This window comes from Cydia strobilella, chromosome 11 (assembly GCF_947568885.1).
Source record: "Cydia strobilella chromosome 11, ilCydStro3.1, whole genome shotgun sequence".
Lineage (NCBI taxonomy): Eukaryota > Metazoa > Arthropoda > Insecta > Lepidoptera > Tortricidae > Cydia > Cydia strobilella.
In genome coordinates, this window is record NC_086051.1 from 12,709,615 (window position 1) to 12,729,516 (window position 19,902).

Consider the following 19,902-nt stretch of genomic DNA (forward strand, 5'->3'; position numbering starts at 1 on the left):
AATATAAAATTAACTTAATATTAACATAGTGGCCTTTGTGAAATCATTCAGGGAGCACGTAAATATATCTAAACCCAACGCAACTTTGTTGACATTGCGAATAGCCCTCGTCAGGGGAGCTTCTTTCAGCAGTTTTGTGCGAGCAACGCGTACGGCCAGCAGTGGCGGCCGGCGGTGACGCCCCACGTGCCGGTCCGGCACGTACAGCGCCAGCGCGTATATACCTATAGTATAATATTATATAGTAGGAATTCCTTATGCAGATCCAGGATAGTTATTTACTTATTAGATTAGAGAGCCAAACTCCTACAAGACGCGACAAGAAAACAAGAAGTTAAGGTACTTGGCACTCTTGGCAGTCAACAAACAAAGTTGCCCAAATTGAGGGGAACTTTTAAGGAACCCGTTTAAACAAACTCGTCTGCTGCTGTGTTATCTTTACTCAGTAGATATAAAAACATATAGGTTGCTTGGTTGGTAATGTTGGTATATGAATGAAACCCAAGACTAGATTACATTTATCTGTTTGCAGGGTTGCGTCATCTAGATATTGATGATATTTTGATTAAAATCTTTCTTTTTCCTTGGTTTCTTGATACTCAATTATTACTTTTTCCGTTGTTATAAGTTCCCTTTGATCATTTTTTATTTATATTATTAGTAGAAATTGTTTTGGCTTCCGTATTATTCATTTTCATGTATACTATGTACAGTTGTAATTTGTTTGTTGTTTTCAACATTAAAACATAAATAAAATATTTCGATTAAGTAATAAACATAAACTCAATATAAAAACAATATAAAAAGCATCATCATATCATCATCATATCAGCCCTTTATCGCCCACTGCTGGGCATAGGCCTCTCTTCCAGTACGCCACTTGTCCCGGTCCTGAGCTAATCTCATCCAGAAGTAGAGATGGGTAGTGAGTAAATACTCAAGAGTAAATACCGAGTAAATACTCAGTATTTACTCAATTTACCCGTTTTTACTCGTTTATACCCAATTTGGTGGGTATAAACTATTTAGAGTGCTGACACTGCTGACAGGGTATAGAAAGATGAAATAAAGGTGTATTTTGGACTGGATTTAGTAGTCCAATTAGTAAAAAATATATTTTAAGAGGGGCGTTCCATACATGTAACTAAGTTTCACAATAAAAAAATCTGAAACCACCAACGTGTGGCACATCATTAAATTGGTCTTTAAAAATAACTTAAATGTTATTATACACTTTTTTCGATAAAATTAATACTTTTGGGAAAAAACGGTTTCCAAAGGCCAAAATAATGTTCATCCCTCTATAACTTTTGGAACAAAGTTTAATAAAATATGAAAAAATATCGGAAGAATAGACCCAAGAAAATACTTTGAGAAAAAGTACTTTAAACATGATCGGTCGGGTAATTTTTGAGTTTTCATTAAAAAACTCTTCATAAAAGGACGTAAGTGCCGCGTAAACACGTACTTTTGCGTGTACGGGGATTCAGGATTCTAAAAGGCGGACCTGTGGATTCTATTCCAGTCCTCGGTCACTTATTTTAATGGAAGAGTGGAACCCAGCGTGGAACGACGCTTTCTAAGCAGCAGTTGACCGCAACTAGATGGGTAGTTAGTAAAAACCCACCAAATATTTACCTAAAATACCCGTATTTGCCGTATACCGTAACTATTTATTTAGTGTGGTTAAAATATGATTTAATTATAGTCGTTAGTTTTCAGGCTGGCCCTTTCGGTTAGCTCTTTGTCTATTGTAAGTAAAACCGCACGTGCTACTACCTGCAAAAAAAGAATCGCTAACTTTGACCGCGTATACTATACGGCTATACTATGTACTATGTATAGTCGTTAATTTTCAAGCTGGCCCTTGCAGCTAACTCATTGTCTATTGTAAGTAAAACCGCACGTGCTACTCACTCAATAAAAAACGGTTCGGTCAATTTAACCGGTTATTGAATTACAATTTCTAAGGAATTTGCAATAAGATTTAAAATGAACTACGGAAAAATTGCGAGGCTGTATGGGGTACCTCTACGGTTACTGAGTTTCGGCGAGTCGAACGCTACAGAACCAGTCTAAAATGTGTCAATTAGATGCGTAACAAAGGCGCGTTATCCGATATAAAATGTATATATATCGGAGAGCGCACTTACACTGGTTTTTGAGCGTTGGCCTAGGGGTCATCCATAAATTACATCACACGAAGTTCGTGATTTCACATTTGGCAATCCCGTTCCGCCTCGTGTGACTTCACATATTTGACAATTTTGTTTTCAACGAAATAAGTAAATTAAATGATTTTAATAAATATATTTTAAATAATAGGAATATAAGAAATTTTATGATACGAAACCGATACGATATATCGTTTCAAAAACTAGCTTATTTAGTTGTATCGCGAATACAAACAATCAAAACAAATTTCGACTACAAGTGAAGTTGAAGTGACGTCACAAAGTTTGTAACTCCTCTCCCCCGTGTCACAACATGTCACATTTTCTAGACTCCCTCCCACCCCCTAAACGTGGGACGTAATTAATAGTTTTCCATTGTAATTGGCACGTCTAACCGGTCAACGAATTAATCGAATTTGGGTAGTTTAAAAAAATAGAAATGGGTACTTTTTTTTTATTAGCCTACTTTGGTGTCCTACTGCTGGGCAAAGGCCTCCCCTCGTTTTTTTCATTCGACCCTGTCATCGGCATTTTCCCACCATTTCGGGTAGAATGCGTCCAAGTCGTCCCGCCATCTCCTTTTCGGTCTGCCTGAACCCCGGCCTGCTGCCTATGGTGTTCCGTGGGTCCCACTCAGTAACCATTTTGGCTATGGGTACTAAAATTTATAAATTGGCAACAAAAACGGAGCCTTAAATTAATTAATATGAGTTGTATTTTTATGAATTTTGTCCACATTGCCAGGAAAAACAGTGATAACCTGGAAAAGCTGGTAATCACTGGTAAAATCGAAGGCGATAAACCGAGACGCAGGAGCCCAATGCGGTGGACAGACCAAATTCGCTCAGCCCTTGATGTAACGCTCCACGGTCCCTACACTCGGCGACAGACAGAAAGAAGTGGCGGCAAATTGTCCAAGATAAGCTAGAAGTTACCTAGAAGTGACCACGACCCTCAGTGATGAGGAACCGATGCAAGGAGGAGAAGACCACATTTTAAAAAGAAAACGGCTATATATTTGAGGCTCATATAAATTATTGGCGCTAAAATATTAATACACAGCCAAATTATATTATTATATGCCCAATGAAAATTCGTGTTTAATATTTTAGATTCCCAATAGGGCATTTGACTGTATTTAATAGTAGATTGTTAACCAAGGGATGAAAGGCAGTCATTTCTGCCGAGGTGTCTTGGCGCTCGAACGCAGTGAGAGCGCCAATAGTCCGAGGCAGAAATGATGCCTTTCACCCGAGTTAAACACTCTACTTTTCATTTCGAATACGAGGAAAGTAAAATGCATGTGTTTTTTCAAAAACATGACGAATAATACATTTTTATAGTATTTATTGAGGGAACTTTCAATTAAAAATTCAGGCAAAAGTATCGTTATTTATGGAATGGAGAGTCAAGTATCACAATGGAAATTGTATAACAAATCCATTTAAACTCAAATTTCAATTGCTTATCGTAAAAAAATTAAAAATATCGTACTTCGAACGTAAAATGCTCTAGTGCAGACACGTATCATTTTCTGCGCACCTTTTAGAACAACAATGACCCTCTTTCAGAGCATGAGAAATGAAAAATTAATTATTTTACACCATGCATGAAATAAAGCACCAAAAGATTAATAGAGAAACGTAGACAGCAGTTATTTTTAGACACCATTTCTATTTTAAAGCCCGTATTAAACTAAAGAGTAGGTAATTTGATTGTGACGTCACATGCTACTCATGCTAGTGTTTCATATAAATTCCACAGTAGCAAAATCGTTTTGACAGTTCGAAAAAAAAACTGATTTGACTAGTAGTCAAATACCCTATTAGAATTATATGCCAATGACCGAACCTTTTTTGCAGGTAGTAGCACGTGCGGTTTTACTTACAATAGACAAAGAGTTAGCCGTAAGAACTACTATACATATTATGTAACAATCGCCGCGCTATCTGGTAAGAGCTATAATATTGTAAAGTATTTTCGTCGCAGTTTTATTTTAATAAACATCTGGTTAAAAACTGTATAATATGTGAATCAGCTTGCAACATGCACTTATCTAGACCGTAAGTAATTAAGTAACTTTGAAAGTACTTAAGTACCTTTTTATTTAAAACAAAATTGTTAACTATGCTTTATCACGTCTATATCCGCTAAATTCCAAATTACCTCTCACTGATAATCACCTTTTTGCCAAAAACTAAGCGTAATAAGCTTCTTATAACATAAATATCATTAATACGCGTTAACACAATTAAATAAAAACCAATTTAGTACTTAAATCTCACCAAAATATTTAAATTTTGTTAATAGTCGTTTTTACTCACCAAAATGAGTAAATACGAGTATTTACTGTATGCTTTGAGTAAATACCGAGTAAATACTCAGTATTTACTCACCCCTACCCATCTCTATCCAGAAGTGACCCGCAATCTTCCGGATATACATATATATACATACATACATACATACATATATATACATATATACTTATATGGTGGATAAGCATACTTGGTGTAAAGGAAGGGTTACACCGCGCACGTTATTTTTATGATCAATGTTGCTCGCTATAAATTCGATCTGTGGCATCAATTTTCCACTCCATCGCCTTAGTAACTCGGTTTGCTAAATTTGATTGGTATAGAAATTCGCTTTTTGCAACATAGCCCATATACGTATTATACACAGGCAGTCCGGAACAGTAGATGCAATGCAGAACAGGGTTACAGAGAGCAGAAAGCATGCATTGCCGGTGCAACGTCCTGCATGCACCATTAACTCTGTTCCACGCTGCAGACATCTGCTGCGCGATGACTAAATGTAGTGTGGACGTTTTGGAACTTATGTCTGGGAGATAAGAGTTATTATTGTGTGAAAATTTAGGCCGGATGGATTACGGATCATTGTGATGTGATTCTGCTGTTAATTTATGGTTTCAGCGGGATTTGTTGTTTGTCATTCAGGAAATATGTGTCCAACGTTTATCTTCAGAGAGTTGTATAAAATGATATGAGAGCTACTAGCTAAGCAATTGCTGAGATTCGCATCTATTCGCGAAATTGACTTCTAAGATTACATATTTAACAGCGTTCTTGCAATCAGCTGGCCGACATCGCAAAAGAAAAAAAAGAATTAGGTAAGTATTCGTAAATTTCGCATAAGCGTATTAGACCGGATTATGTTTTTGACGTAATTATCTAACTGCCCGGGTGGTATCATTAATTTCCTCGAGTCGTCATATACAGTGTTGATTTTAATGATTATGACTGTATAGTGTACCTATTATTGCGTCAGAACCCGTATGTGTAGATAGTCATAGGGTTTTAAAGTAATCAGCAGAGGTTATTTTTGTTTTTTTTTTATTATTTTTAATCGGGTAAAACGCTCGCTTTTAATAAATTAGGTGTACCTCTATATTCCGCAAACACTATTATAATGGATATTGCTTACTTTATACCACCTTAGATTATCTTTGCTACCGTCGCCTATAACCCAGGTATTTATATGGAGCATTAACTCCAAATTACAGTAGCTATAAACCGCATAATTACATTTATCAGTATCACCAAAGCACACTGGTGACCTAGGTCATTTGATAAACAAACACGTATAGTATGAATTATACTAAAAAGTACGGAACCCTCGGTGGGCGAGTCCGACTCGCACTTGGCCGGTTTTTCTCTTTCCAAAAACTAGGTACTTATTGAAGTCTCCTTTTTAACTCACATGGACATTCATATATAACTAAACGCACAGTATTTAGGCAATTTAGGCATTGTATTCACAGCCTGGCGTTTAATTCCGACAATGGCACATTAATATTCTGCAGTGTGCCAAGTGTCAATTCGAAATAATGGTTAAGTTTGTGCTGGCACAAGTTAGGCGGAAACGTCTGCGCTAGGCGAGAACTTGGTGTCCTCAATAAGATGTACTAAGTAACAGTAAGTTGCTAAGCGGGGCGGTTAATATGAACAGAACACAACTTTAGAACAAGACCGTGTGCAGGGGGCTTCGGTGACAATCGTACATCGACTGACGCTAAACGAAAAGTAAAAACCGGCCAAGTGCGAGTCGGACTCGCGCACGAAGGGTTCCATACCATTTAGAGTTGTCACAACTCTAGTTCACAACACTAAAAACGGCAAAAAAATCACGTTTGTTGTACGGAAATATTTATTTTATTCTGTTTTTAGTATTTTTTGTTATAGCGGCAACAGAAATAAATCATCTGTGAAAATTTCAACTATCACGGTTCAAGAGATGCAGCCTGGTGACAGACAGACAGATGCTAGCTAGACAGTTGAAATTTTCACAGATGATGTATTTCTGTTGCCGCTATAACAACAAATACTAAAAAGTACGGAACCCTCGGTGGGAGAGTCCGACTCGCACTTGTCCGGTTTTTATTTGTATTTGTTTTTATAGCGGCAACAGAAATACATAATCTGTGAAAATTTGAACTGTCCAGCTATTACGGTTCATGAGAGACATCCTGGTAACAGACAGACAGACAGACAGCGGAGTCTTTGGGTACGGAACTCTTAAAACTATATTTCCATAGACAATGTTTGGCGGGAAAATATTTACTTTCTTTTTATATTTGCTTATAAAAAAACTATTTTTTTTTAACTTTGAAAATGTCGGCGTAAGATATAGACGACTTACGAATATTTTATTTATACAATATTTTCATTTCATACAAAGTTTAAATCTATGTTTTAATAAGTAGAGAAGAAGTGGTATAATTAGGTTAGGATCGAATATTTATCTTGTGTGTTTTATTTTTATTAGAAATTAATTTTAGAGGTAAACATAATTTACTCGCGAAGTTTAATTTTACGGCTTGTAATTATTTCTATAGGTATTTAGGTATCCGTCGCCCTAAGCAGCAATTAGTTACCGCCCCGCTAAGCGAGCAGGAAATCCATTTTCTTGACCAATGGGTGAACGTAAAATTTGTACACACCATGGGCGGTACGGAGACCCTCAGATATCTATCAGTTCGGGCGATAAACGCTACGGGGGCGATTTTGTGCTCGTTGTGGATATCGCATCCGTCACTCTCGCTCTTATATGTCTAACGTGACGGTGGATTTATCCATGGATAAGTGACAAAAGCGCGTCTATTATAAGCATTTGATTGAAGCTTTCTCAAATAAGTATGATATGAAGACATGCTCGTTTGTCTTATTTAATTGATTCGTCGCGTGAGACCCGTATATTTATAATACCGAGGTAATACTTTGTGTGTTAATTGGGATTTGAGCTATTGTACACATGTATAATTAATGTTCTAGTAACCAGGAGGTAATTAAATAAAGGAATCTAATTTCAACATTTCTCTCAAATACAGATTTTACTAGTACATGTACGACTAGGGGCCCGTTTCTCAAAAACTTGTAACTTGTAATACAAGCTGATGTCACTTTTTGACAGCTTTTAGGGACTTCCACTTGTATTACAAGTTACAAGCTCTTGAGAAACGGGCCCTAGTACGTTTGACTACGTTTTTCTAGGACAAAAGGTAATTTATGTATCTGGACTGGGGCCCATTTCTCGAACGATATTAGCCTAATATTATTAGTGTGTTGTTATGGCAACCCATACGATTTGACAGTTCGTGGACTAATAATATTAGTCTAAATTGCCAATAAAGACAATACTGGTTCGAGTAAGACAAGTGCTCGCTTGGTTGGTGAGCGATGGAAGACAGTCCAGTTAGTTGGCAAGGAAACATTGTCGCTCTAACTCAAACAGAGGTATATCAGATCACTCAATTGTTAAGGGCTTGGGTTTCAGTTATTATGGTTGCCATGTTGCTTGTTATTTTTCGTCGCGATCACAGATAAAATAATTGACTGAGCGAGAGTGACGCTCTCCGTTTCAGCTTGTACTATAATGCTTTCTATGTCCGGTTGTTCTCTAAAGGTCGCATTTTGTCAATCAATTCTTGTAAAGTTAGGTGGACAAAATTTTGTTGATTCATTAAAAATTTTCATATAATAGCCACTGGTACCTACTATGTTAGTAGGGACTTCGCAAAATTCAAAAGATGTAAACGAAGCATTTGAATACTTATGGATATATTGAGTAGGTATTTGATTGAAAAATATTGAATTAGATAATGGTATTTTTTGTGCCTAGAGTATATATGCAATGCAAGTATTCATTCCTATCATTTTACTTTTTTATATGTGTAATAGAAATCAAACATGGGTAAGCTGTTTGTCAGCTAATAATCGCTTTCTATTTCTCGAAGTACTTTGATGTGGGCAGCTGTTAAGTAGCAAATTACATCAACAAATAATCAAAGGCCACTCTTACAACGAACGTGTCTAAGCCAAACATCTTCAAGACTGTTATGTTATGCCCTCGTTATGCCACAGCGGCACAGTGTGCACAGGAGAGCATACTTGTATATTCAGCCTCGGCATAAAAGAAAGAAGAAACATCATTATGTCGGATGAAATCATTCATTTTAATCAGGGACCAGCCCCCGCTTTTTTATCACGGCTTATGATAAATTTATGCGCAATCATGGCCCGTCCCAGTCCGTTTTCAACCGTGGTCTTATTAAACACTAATTATTTAGGGGTTTTGTATTAAGATGACAAAAGCTTTTGGGGAAGCTTTTCTTGTGACAGCTTCTAAATTAGAACCTTATGCTGCATGTATTAAGGATAATATTTTTATCTAAACTTTAGAGAAAGAGCCTTGTGAAGGTTCGTCGTCGTCAGATAAAACAAAGTTGGGTCGCTGGTAAGTAATCTAGAGATGATTAGGTCAGTTTAGTTCATAATTCTTTATATTTAATATTATAAATAGTTTCACATGAGCCATGTTAGGGCAAAGCAAGGATACATTAATATTAAGTATAATACTATAAAATTTACTGAAATCATAATTAAGTATCTGTTTATTTTACAACTTCTAATTACTCGTATTTTATATTATACAGGTAATTAGTTTATCTAAAAAAAAGATGCAACTGAAGCTAGACAGAACAAAAATCATTAGTTGGTTGACTCTTTGCTATTTTCATAGAGTAACTTATACTAGAGCGGTACTGTCATAGTACATTTTGTAACCCCAGTAAATTCACTGCCATCTGTCGACACACTTTAAAACTAAAAATGAAGATTTATAAAAATACGATAAAATGTATTTAAATATAGATAAATGATTTTTTTATTTGCATTAATTATTTTTATGATTTTGACCCATGTTCTGTCACTGATATGCGTTAAAATTGTTAAATAACAAACGAAACCGTCAACGCCATCTATACGACAGTAGGCCAAAGCTAGTAGCGCCCTCTGAACGAGAATCAAATTTTCTTGATTTTCGAGGCACGTTTTTTCCTTAGACTGTATCCATCTATTACGGAGTTATATCTATCTTTGCTATTTTTAAACGATCATTAGTAAGTAAACACCGAAATATCCAGTTTAGCAAAGTAGATTGATTTATTCTATAAAAAATCGTTACTGCCTTTGTACATCTTATTATTTGTACCATGTAATTTTTAATATGTATATTTGTACAATAAAGAGTTTACTACTACTACAACTGCTTTTTAACGAAAGTTAGTTTCAGAAGCACTAGGGAAAAGCACAGATATCTTTGTGTTAAGTACGTCCTGGAACTTAGTGTATATACAAACATACACACGCTCGCTCAAACACAATACCCTCTCATCCATGGGTGGGTTGGACGTGGAATCATTAGTCAATAAAACGATTTTGCAAAGTTCGTACTTTGATAAGAATGACAAAGTAACAAACTAAATTACCTGCCATTTCACTTGACAGATATGATTAATGCCAACTGCAGCTACAAATTCCGACGTTGCATTCACGATGAATAATGGCAGTTGCACGAGGACCTTTTATGACGGCGACCTTGCATTGCAAGCCTTTCTTGAGAGCTATTCCGCTGTCCTGAGCTAAAACGTCTTATGTTCTTATACAACTGGTATAAATTTCGGACGTTTTGGTTTTGGTTTAGTTCTGATGAACGTGCATGGCACCTGTCAAGTCATGCAGCAGCTGTTACTCAACCAGTTTGACAGTTCGCTTAAAATAAACGTTATCCTGCTATTTATAGGTTCACAAGAATTCCAAAAGGCAGGTGGAAAGTTCCTGTCTATAATGTTTTTACTTAGTTATCGTGTTACTGGTGTTTTGCGTGTTTTAACAGTTGGACGTTTCGTTCTTTACCCTAACTCTGTGAGTTCAATGATGAGATTACACCGTGGCATCTGTTCAAAAACTAATGACACTTAAAATTATCTCACTCTTCTATGAACTTTTACGACAAAATCTTGTATGGGGACAACAATAGAAATAAATAAAAAAATCTGGTAACATTCAAGTAACAAACTGTATCACAGATAAAATAATTGACCTAGCGAGAGTGACGGTCTCCGTTTCAGCTTGTACAGTCAGCAGCAGAAGTTGGTAAGCAGGCGAGGTGTTCAAAATGATCTTGACACGACTTTATTATTAAGATAATAAGAGCGTGTCAAGGTAATTTTGAACACCTCGCCCGCTTAGTAACTTCTGCAACTGACTGTACATGCAATAATGCCTGCCTCTATCTTTAATCATTTGTTTTTCTTAAAGCTGTATCTTTTACTGAGGTGTGCCAATAAAGAGTATTCTATTTATCTATCTAATTTAAAGAAACACACAAATAAGCTGTTTCTTGTTACAATCAGGTAAGAATTGAAGCATATTTGAACCGGAAACAAAAACGAACGAGACGAGCTCAAAAATAAACTATAAAAAGGCGCCGGTGTGATGTATGCACATGACTTTTTTTAATGGCCCTCTGTATTTCCTTTATGCACTTCATGGCACTTTATAATCCACTTTTAAGTGCATTCTCCTGTGCCTTTTTCCGTTTAATTTGGCACACGGCTGAGCACGTAGCTGGCACGCAAAACGACAGCGCGAAATCGGGATAGCGGGCGAAAATCTAGAGCTTTAGATCGCCTGGCAGTAAATAAGGTATTATAGCTAGCTGTATGTTCTCATTGCACAAAAGCATGCGAGTTCAATGTTTAGCTAAACCAGTATGTTGCGATCTGGAACAACTAAGGGGTATTCCGGGCATATGAGAAATTCTGATCAGAAGGCGCAGACAAGATGACATCGTACGTCCGCAAAATGCACCCCTGCATACATATTTTTATGTATTTGTGTACAAAGTGTAAGTGTTTAAGTATAAGATCGACAAACGCCAAACGAAAAAAAAAATGTAACCGGATGACAGATGCTACAAAAAATCACGTGACTATTTCCATACTTTAGAGGTTTCGTCCAAAAGAGGTATGGGCACTGTGAATGTCATCTCGCTTTGTGTGGTAGGGCACAACACAGCGGACGCCGTTCCAGCCCAACTGGGGAAGTTACCTCCACCTTACAGAAAACCGCAGCCAAATAACACTAGACCCTACTCATAGTGTTGTGTTCCTGCCGGTGAGTAAGGTTGCCAGAGCTCAACGAGGGTGCGGAGTGTTAGGGTCGGCAATCGGCAACGCGCACGTGACTCCTCCGGAGTCTGGCCAGAGAATGTTATGGTTCGGAAGAATTAAGATCTTAATGTTTACGATGACGGAATTTAGACACAATACCATTAATTAACTAATTAAATTCCCATAAACATTCAAAACTAAATTCATTTAGAACCGGTGAGTGTACCATAATATACTAGTATGTACGTCCGAGTACGAACCGACAAGCATTTGTAATAACACCCTTGGCTGTTGAGCTATGTAGTCGAGAGCAAAAAGGCAACAAGGTATGGGCTTTATACGTACGTATGTATACGTGGTCTTTGTCAGCAGCTGCGTAATATGGTCTGTTGGGACGATCACATTGCGAAAGGCGCACTGCGCACATGCCACAGCATTTCCAAAAAGCCGTATAAACAGTTCGTTTTAATAGAACTTGAGACTAATTTGGTTGTACTGGATCGGGATGGGCCTGCTGTATATTTAATAGATAAACAGGGCATTCTCTAGTATGCAGTCATGCCATTCTCTAGTATTGTAAAACGGTTTATTGCGATTGCGACATTTTCAAAGAGAACACGTGGAAGCTTTATAGTTTAACTATAATGTAGCCATTTCCTTATTCGTAAACACAGTCGCAAAATTGCATGGCCAGTTTATGAATGAATTCATTTATAATGTGTCCAATCAATTTTGCAGCTGTACCTGACTCTAACTCAGTGTCAAATTGTACTGGTAACCATGGTTACTCCAGGTTTAACCGGTTAACTCCGGGTTAGTGGGATGGTGCAAGTGGCGCTAATGAGAATAAACAGGCAATTCAATTGTGTTCGAATAGTACGTTTAAAATCCAGTCGATGGTCAACGAGGCCAATATCAGGAAGGAAGCGGTGCAGGCGGGCCGTATGCTTGATTGCCACCGACGTGGTATAAAAAAAAACTTACGCAATCGACATCAATAACAGCTGTCATTAGGCAGGATGACTTCATCGAACTATGATGAAAAAGGGGTGGAACTTAGTATGAAATGAAAGTTAGATGAAGGGTTAAGTGTGAATATGGAGCGGGCTGGATGAGTTATATGTGGAGAAACTTGTGGGCAAAAACTTTAATTACGTACAAACGGGGACAATCGCGGTGAACTACCTTAAGGGCAAAAATTGTTTAAACGTCTTGCAGGCGGTCAGGCGATAACATAAAAGTGATGACCAATAGCATGACACTTAAAAGTGTGGGTCGAAAAAAAAAGGTTAGCTCGGGTAAAGTTTATTGCCATCCATTGCCTTTGTGACGGTCGGCATTTGCAAACTAAGATAAGGAATCCAAAATGCATCCTAATTGGTTATATTTATGGGGAGGCGAAGCTTAGCCTAAACAACAACAACTAATAAACTGTCCTTACTACCTATTGTTTGTCTCATTACCTGGTTTTACCCTTTTCATTATTAATATAAAGAATCCTAAATGCATCGTAATAATAAGTTATCCGACATCCTCGCGATATCGAGGACATTCTCGATAGTACAACAAGATGTGACTGGTCCTTTAAGTAAATTTTAGGTTGAACTCATGATGAGTAGTCAATGTAGTCATGCTTTTCTTATGACGTCGATCTAAGCAAAATACTTGGGTTTCGACTGTTCCGAGCACCTAACACACTTAGTAAATAATTGCAAAACTGTAAGACCTTTTGTTAAATTTTATAAAAAAATTATGAAGCTGTCTATGTACAAACTTCATTTGAGAAATAAATACTGGGATCTTCTACAAATCAACCTAGTCCCGCAGCAAGCTCTTAGGTAATGCTTAATATCAGCCGAAACAATTGATGTATTGTAAAAATGGAGCTTAGGTACTCCTTAATGAACGAAGTATTCAAGTGACTCAAACGAAGTCAAATGTAATCAAGCGAATTAGGTTACATACCTACTGTCAGTTCACGTCTATAAATAGGAAACAGTTGATATGCGTAGCCCGATAGCAAATTAATTGTATCAATAATTCAATAACTAAATTGATGGATCCGTTGCCCCCAAAGGAAGTATATACGTCATTGAAACAATTCTCACGCGATCTATTCGAGTTGTGATCATTTTATTGGATGATTGTTACATGCATTTAAAGCGTGAAAGAGATTGCAGGGTTACTACGGGTTGCATTCCGCTTTCCGTCGGATGTGCACTGTGCAGGCAGTGTTAGGATTAAATAAGCTTTTTTTGTCAAAAATTATTTATTAAATCCTTCATTCAACTCAATATATCCACGAATGAGAGAAATGAAACCATTACTGTGGATAAAGATGGATCTGTTGAGCTACTAAAGAGTGAAGTACTTCACAGCGTACGAAAAATGCATATCAATCGTTTCTTTTCAGTGATACAATTTGCGCATGACTACACACAACGAGTAGGTATATTAATGTAACATGCTATCACATGCACTACGTTTTTTACTAAAAGGTATTGTATAGGGATGTACCGACTAGTAGTCATTTGTAGTCGGCGATTAGTCGGCAAAAATGGCCGATTAGTCGTCGGCACTTTATAAGTGACAGAAAAACAGGGCAAAAAGAAATAAATAGCAAATATTTTCCATAAGCTTTTCACCTATTTTACCCCAAGTCCTATTTAAGGTGCTTACGAAAACTTTTGTTCGAATTATTGACCGTGTGGTCGCTTTCTTATGTCCGGTTGTCGTATGAAGGATTGTCGTATTTTTAATTTATTTTATTATATTTTTTAGCGTTACTATAATATGATGAATAGCTCGACGAAAGGGATAAAACGATTGTTTTTTAAGTGCATCTGAACCGAACTTAGATGAAACTAATAATCTGGCCGACTAGCCGAGCCGACTAATCGACCATCCGAGCGTCGATTAGTCGGCTAGTCGGCCAAATCAAGTCGGTACATCACTACATTGTAACCATCTTTATTAAGCATATGATGGCGTAGGTACTGGCTAGGTAGTAATAAAAGGGCAGTAGAGACCTGACTGGTAGATTGCAGTAATTGGATAAAGACTCCTCAATTGCAACCTTTCTTCCAGGCCATTGTTAGAACAAAAGCTACTCATTTGTACTAATTTTACCTCAAGTTTTTTTCGAAACTTTTAAATTGGTACTACATTTTAGGATTAGTTACATAAAACGAATAATCTCCTACGTATGTATACTATGTTTATTGTGTAGGTAGAGCGCTTACATTATAATAAACAAGTTTTCCTCAGTAGGGTATTTTACGTCAATTTCTTTGGAAAGCTTTACAATTGCCTGTTTTCTGGCTACTTTCATTTTTTGAAATAACATAGGCGCCGTGGCGGGGTGGCCTAGGGGTTCATGGCGTTAGCCGCGATAGCTAAAGACGCCGGTTCGAATCCGGCCTTCACCACTGGAGGGCTTCGTCACTTTTTCTTTAATATATGACATCTATTACAGTTTTTAATTTATATATAGTAGTGTGACTACTTAAAAAACACAAATGAAAATATTTAATCAAATAATTTGATTTGTTCCCAAACTTGTTTAACATAGGCATTTAAATTTTATGTCATTAACACAGAGTAAACAACTCTCTTCTTATCACCTATCTTGTTGTTTAATGTATGATTAACGTGAAAATTGCGGAAATGAGGTCAACAAAGATTATCGTAATCACTAGTGACTAGAACATGTGCACAAGACAAGTGATGTTTGATAGTCGGGAAATAATATTATATCGCATTCAGTTGTTTTATAGAACTTTTTTGGATTTTTTTCATATTACATACATGTATATTGCATTTACAACATAAGGTATGTGTGTAGAACTGTGTAGACTCTATGTTTTACTGGAAGCAAGTTCAGGAATTCAGGCCTAGATGGGATACTATGACAACACCGATTGTCGTATGTGTGGCGAAGAGGAAGAGACCGTAAAACACCTAATGTGTGAATGTCACGCCCTCGCCAGACAAAGAATGAAGGACTTTGGAGCAGGCTATCTAGAACAGTAATTCAAAATGCTACCTATGAGCTGTCTGGATCATCTCAAATGACTTTTTCGTCTAAGACGGTAATCTGTTAAACAAAAGCTATTGTCTCTTTTGTCGAGCGGTCGGCCTTTGTGTGCCATTGTGTGTTGGCGCGTGCCACGGCGCGTGCGGCGCTCACACACAATGGCACACAATGGCCAACCGCTCACATAAAAGAGAGAATAGCTTTTGTTTAACAGATTACCGTCTTAGACGAAAAAGTCATTTGAGAAGATGAAGACTATACATCATCTGACACATGGAGATGGTGGAAAAAGCTCTTGAGTAGTTTACGGATCTTTCCTAGAGGGGTAACTGCACAAAAGATCCCTATGGGTCGAAGTGTATCCGCAAGGGCCCCCATAAGACAAGATAAGATCTTGATCTTCCAGAGAAAAAAAGGTGATATTTTTGTTCTTTTTTTTTACTAGCCGATGCTTTACATAGGTATATGTTACTACCATTGTCTCGGGACATTGACATGTCATTAAAATGAATGAATATAAATGATCAGATCTTATTATATTAATGACTGACCCATTTCGTTTTCGCTCGAGATTGAGATGTTGAGGATAAATCGGCATTTAACAATAGCGTTGCTATTTCCAATTGGAATGCCCATTATATTGTGATTTGAATTTGCTTGGACAAGAACAAAACATGATGCATAATAATTTGCATTTTTTGTTTACAAATTATCATCATCATCTCTTCCTCGCGTTGTTCCGGCATTTTGCCACGGCTCTGGGAGTCTGGGGTCCGCTTGACAAGGAATCCCAAGAATTGGCGTAGGAACATTTCTTACAAATTATGCGATACTAAAATTGACGGTGATGTTTTACCTCAAAAAATTAAAGCAACACTAATTTTATTAAGCGAGTAAATATTGTAATCGGTATTTCAATTCAGCAGAATCATGTAAACAACAATCATTCCAAATCAAATTAGTGGCCATCTCGCCATAACACGCAAAGTCCAGACAATTCAACTCTAGCCATCGGCAAAGTTTTAGAAAAAAAAACGTGTAGCAGGTAGGTAGACAAGGAGCAGAGATGGAGCCCAAAACCATGGCGTCCATTGTAACGGTTGGCCGGCGAACACTAAGGATTGTAGCACTTTGTTTTTTTAACGCGTCGATTTCAAGAATCAGGAGGTTCTGTATTTGGGTGTATGGACATTTTTAGAAATTTTAATAGTAGAATATTATTCCTAACACCATCTACAGTCAGCAGCAGAAGTATGTAGGTATCTAAGCGAGTAAGTTGTCCAAAATAAATTATCTGAACACATGATTTTGTCCTCGCAGTTTTCTTATTACGGCTTGCGGCGTGTACAAGATGTTTTACGTCGTCCTTGGACCAGGATGTAGGAGTTTATCGGTATTTGTTGCTTTACGTTCTGGTATGACTTAAAACCTAATTGATGCGTAATTCTGCATGAGTACAGTAGGAAGGAATCTAGAGAATAAATTGTGTTCCTTGTAATGGAGATGCGTGCGCGTTTCTGTAGGTACACGACTGAATGTGTTGATTATACGATTTTCTTTTAAATCAGCAATCATTCTAGATAGGTATTAACGCGCCAGATGGCGCAGAAAAATTATTATTTGGGTTATTGATAAATTTTATTTTAATGTCCTGCACTATAACCGCGAACCACTTAGTTAATTCGTCTATCTACCTCTCTATTGCTCGAATATCGCTAAAGACGTCTACATACAGATGTGCATTGTGCAAGTTGCGGAAAGTTTTACAGAAAAGCAAAGAAAACTTTCATTTTGGAAATGGAACATTTCGATTACCTTACACAAATATGACAAGTCTCCCAAGTGGAAATTTCGCTTGTTTGGAAACTTTTCCACGGCACATCGGTAACAGGCAACTAACGAAATTTCGATTTTCGATGTTCAAGGTAAGCCCAGATATTTACAGCTCAGATATTTATTGCCATTATCTGCATGAAGGTCAAAGGTCTGATCGATAGGATATTTTAATCGGACCTTTATCGATGCTCTTCACGGTGAGATACGCACAACGCTTGCTTGGCTTTGCTATTAATAATGGCTTGGTAAATAAAACACCGTAAACATTTCATGACGCACACAATTTTTGTTTTTCTATACCTTTTGTTGTTTGGTCATATTATGTTTGCGATTGTCACGAATGTTATTTTTAATTCTTTATTCTATTTTTTACGTTGCCTGCCATGATAAAAATTGGCTGGGTTGAACAGAACAGTGATTCTCGGTATATTTTAAAAGATATAGGTGACTGTTTGGTAGAGAACAAATTTTACAGCTAGGTATTGATTTTCCAAAGTTCCAAACTGTAGTTCGTACTTAGTTCTGTTTAATGTGCTTTAGGAGTTGTAAGTATTAGTATTAAAAATGAAACAATTACGCCTAAGCACTGTACTGCACTGTGTAGGCTTAGCACAGGAGCGCCTTGATAGTATCTCGCCTGTGAGATAAACTAGACTACCCAGCCCTACCCAAGAGAGGGACCTAATTAATACCTACAGTTACAAAAAGACGGGCAGTCTATCCCGCGGCTCGGGCAAGATACTGACCAGATCACTCGGCTATATCACTAAAAAAATTATACTGCTATGGTATGGAGGTTGCGTAATGATAATATTGATAAACACATTATTATTCACAACGACGGGACTTAATCGCGTAAAATAAGTTTTAAATTTACCTCCGACGTTTGGAGGACGGCGTTGTCTTTGTGGTCTCGGAGAAGACTGGCTATAGTAGACATCAACATCTAGTCGCGCGAGTTTTTCGAACTACCCACACTCGGACTTGTTTATTAACTTGAACGTAGCGCACTAGGGATGTCACCGGATCGACACACAACACTCACGATATTCGATTTTTCAACTTGCGATATTATTATTACTTATTTTACGCGATTAAGCCCCGTCGTTGTGATGAGTAAAAATCGTGAGTTTAAATCAATATTGATAAACAACAGAAAATAAATGAAAATTAGATGTTTTCATGGCATTTGCTCTTGATTACATTGTGTAAAAATTCAATATAAAAACCTACATGAAATAAAACTACGAAAACGGATTATATCGCGTATATTGAATTTATAATACATCCCGACGTTTCGAACCCTTTACAGCGTTCGTGGTCAACGGGTGAACGGATGAGTAACTATCGCGGTAACCGAAGACAATATTATAAAAACCTACAATTTTGCGTTAGCCGTCTTAGGCTGGCCAGGACAAATTTGGTCTTGAAGATCCTGTCACACTTGTGACAGTAGAGTTGCCCTATTGCGTTGTTTGTACATGTACACATACAAGATAGAGTATGTACATCTGGTTAAGAATCTTTTGTTTGGTTGTGTTATCTGTGAAAGAACTTATCACTTGACAGAATGTAATCAAAATGATATGCACTCTCGTGATAAGATATGGCTCATCAAAAGGAAGCATACTTTAAAACTGCTATTTTATTTACTTATACATTAGAAATAATTAAATAAGTAAAAGTCAGAAACAGATACACAGTTAATGAAGGTCGCAAACAGGCAGTTTTATCGTTAGTTAATAAAGTTTGTAATGATATTTATACTATCTAAATGATAATGATTAGTAAAGTTATGCTAGCAAATATTCCTTGATTCATAATAAAATATGAAAGCATCTGTTATATAAAGTTTTAAGATAAAAAAAACCGCGACTCTTCACCCGTCACCCGTGAACAAGATGCATGTAACTGCGTCAAAATATCGGGAGGTCATAAAAAATACAAAAGGTAATCACAGTCTATACACCGTGTTATTTTTGATTTCCGTTAATTTTAAGGGGAGATTCTTCAGGTTAAATAAAGTTAATTTCTCTAAGAAACTAGTATTTTAACTCTTACAGTTTTTGAGATATTCAATAAATAAATTTAATTGCTGAGCCTGTGTAAAAGATTCTTCATTGCCTTCAAATTTTATTTATTTTTTTAAGTTTCGTCAGTAAAGAGTTTTCCATTGATAGCTTTCACTACAAGAAGGTTAGAGGTTACTGAGATGAGTTAGTTTGACAATTCCGACATTACCTACTTTTCTTTCATTATGTGTCACACTAACTTTTACGTAACTCTAAAAAACACGGTGTATAAGTCTAAGGAAGCAAAGTGTGCATATATGTATGAATATTCTTAGACTACTTCATACTAAATTTAACATAGAATACCTA

The 19,902-nt window shown here is 36.9% G+C and overlaps 2 protein-coding genes and 1 long non-coding RNA gene across 3 annotated transcripts in view; 1 reads left to right on the top strand and 2 right to left on the bottom strand.

The window, feature by feature from the left end:
* The window catches only part of LOC134745104 (uncharacterized), a 135,775-nt gene that overhangs the window by 74,656 nt on the left and 41,217 nt on the right, over nt 1–19,902 (bottom strand). The gene's annotated exons all lie outside the window — the stretch shown is intronic.
* Nucleotides 1–19,902, bottom strand: part of LOC134745160 (CYFIP-related Rac1 interactor B) — a 50,575-nt gene that overhangs the window by 29,819 nt on the left and 854 nt on the right. The gene's annotated exons all lie outside the window — the stretch shown is intronic.
* Nucleotides 1–19,902, top strand: part of LOC134745220 (uncharacterized) — a 118,100-nt gene that overhangs the window by 2,438 nt on the left and 95,760 nt on the right. The window lies entirely within an intron of this gene.